This window comes from Ceratina calcarata, unplaced genomic scaffold (assembly GCF_001652005.2).
Source record: "Ceratina calcarata isolate Rehan_Ccalc_2016 unplaced genomic scaffold, ASM165200v1 scaffold233.2, whole genome shotgun sequence".
In the NCBI taxonomy this organism is placed as follows: domain Eukaryota; kingdom Metazoa; phylum Arthropoda; class Insecta; order Hymenoptera; family Apidae; genus Ceratina; species Ceratina calcarata.
Window position 1 is genome coordinate 123906 of NW_017145181.1, and position 2677 is coordinate 126582.

At 38.4% G+C, this 2677-nt stretch overlaps 1 protein-coding gene across 2 annotated transcripts in view; it reads right to left on the bottom strand.

The window, feature by feature from the left end:
• LOC108622695 (uncharacterized) overlaps positions 1–2677 on the bottom strand; it is a 66625-nt gene that overhangs the window by 51022 nt on the left and 12926 nt on the right. The gene's annotated exons all lie outside the window — the stretch shown is intronic.

Here is a 2677-nt window from a genome sequence, read left to right on the forward strand (position 1 = left end):
TATTTACAGAAACCGATATTTCTCGGAAACGGTATGTGACACAGCAATTTTGCTTCCAGATTTGCTCTTAGCATGAGAAATTCTGTAAGAATCATATAGTGAAGGTATTACAAAAAATGAAAAAAAGATTTTTCTTCTTTAAGATTAATTGTACATTTTTGAGATGAAAGAATTTTTTAAAATAATAACGTAGCTCTGGATTATCTGTAATAATTAATGTCGCGTTAAATTTCGGAAGAAGATTTTAAGATCGGTCACGGGTGACCCCTGGCAACGGAAAATATCGATCCCAAAGTATGTACCGTCGTCGGGAGACACTGAATAAAAGGATCAAGGCTGTGTTCCGTTAATGCATCTCAGCTACGCGACGATTCGGGTCAGCAGGACTGCTAACTACGGCAATAAAAATAATCTCTTTATTTTCTTGATTAAGCAATCCTCCGTCTCGTCATTTACCATGAAATCGCAAACATCCAGGTACCACGGAACAGTATTATACCGCTGAACCGTAAATTCCGAGAACGTTTCATACTCATCTTTTTCTGACGAACAAGACAAATTGAATGCTCTTTCATATAAAGTACCTTATCCTGTACCATAAATCGAGCAACTTTTTTATCTTCTCTTTTCTCTTCTTATTGCTGTTTTAACGAAAGAGATAAATTGAACACAAATATCCTGCGGAGAAACTGAACTTCGCGGGTACGTATCCTCGTTTCAGAATTATCGGAACAAACTTGCTATCATGAAAGAATAACAATTGTCATCCCGGCGGAGAGGCTCGGTGAACTTCGAGCAAAAGACAAAACATTTGTATCTAACTGAAGGGAGTACAGTTTTATCTTTCGTAAACGAGATCGCTCGAGTGGATGATGGAAGCCACCGCCTTGGTTCTTTCAGCGTCCACAGGATTAGGATTTTCGGGATAATTACCAGTTAAATGGATTGTCCTCAACTGTTGCTCCGAGCAACAAGGTCAGACCACGTTTTTTAAGTAATTTATAGATAATAGCATTGATTATAGATAATACATATTATCGATAAACTGATAATTCTATATTTTCAACAGCATCTATTGAAATATAAAAATTATGAGTATGAATATATAGGGTGACTCAGTATTAATAGTACAACCGCAAAGCTGTTGAATATACATGATGAAATAAGTCTAAAGTATAGAATAAATTGTTTGCGTTTGAGGTTTTATTTTCGAGAAAATCGACTTTGCAATTTTCCTCTGAGTACGCATGCACTTGACTGTGTCCTGGTTAAACGGATACAAACTGTGTTGGGTAGTTTTAAGAGTAATAATACATCAGAATTCTTAAGATTTACTTTATTAACGTAAAGATTGTAATAAGTATTCTAAGTCTGATGCATTATTATAATGAAAACAGTATTTCCAATTATAATCAAAACTTCGACCAAGTGAGAGTTTCTAAATCATCACAATAATTCATCCACTGTAACTATAGTTATTGTGAACGATCTACGGTCTAAGTAAACTTGCAACAAACTTTCATTGCTGCCATTAATATTTCCATATGACGTCTGCAATACCATTTCCATTTCCGATAACTAGTGTCTCTTCCATATATCATTAAAAAGAGATTAGAAGAGAACTAGATAAGAATAGATATTTCTGTGTACTGACATCATTCATAACAAATGTAGTTACGGTATGATAAAACAGTTGAAGGTTTTTAAAACAGCTGTCATTCTGATACGAAGGGTGGACAGGGGTCAGCGGTTCTCATTACTATTACAGAACGGAATTAGATAAAAATAGATACTTTTGTACACTGATATAATATGATACAATAAAAAATGTCGTTTTGCTATAATAAAACGGTTGAAGCCTTTTAAGGCAACTATGTCATTCTGGTACCAAGGGTGGACAAGGGTCAGCGCTTCTTATTACGACTACATCAAAACTGAATCCCCGGTCCTAAAAGCGAATGGGATCGTCAACAGGCGACCGTGACAGGTAATCTGACCGCACCGTGTCATTTCTTACCGACCCCTTCATTCCGTTCCCGGCAAATTGACCACGGAGAATTTCGAGCTGCCTCGTTACCACAGGGGAGACCACATTGACCGTACACGTACTCATTGTAACTCCTTTTGTGGGCGTGTGTGTGTGTGTGTGTGTGTGCGTTTTACGGCGGCGTTGGCCATTACGCTCGCTGCTAAAACTCGCATAGAAGCCACGGGTCCCGAGGCTTTCGCACGACCTTGACACGCCACCTACTAAGTACACATTCGCGAGCACCGGTACAGCATGTTACTCGCAATCCGCGACCCTCCTCAATTATACATGCGGAAACCTGGCTAAAGACTGTGGCAGATGTCCACAGTGCGGAGAATTAAATCGTTGCCGCGACACTGTTAACGCTGACGATTTGCTAATTGCTTCGTTTCGAGGCACGGATCTTCCAGACGGAAGGATCTGTTCCGCAGCTAGTCAAATGGATTTGTCACTTCGCGCTTGGATTTTATTTGCCGCAGACTACGACAGAAAAAGATTCTTCTCTGAATTCTATGCCTAATTAAATAAAAATCATTTCGTTTATAGGACTTAATTAAAAACTGAGTGCTTCTTTCGCAGTTACTTAATGAAGTTACGAGATTGCCTAGAGATTGGAATTCTGTAGTTTTATGTCGTATACTATGACAT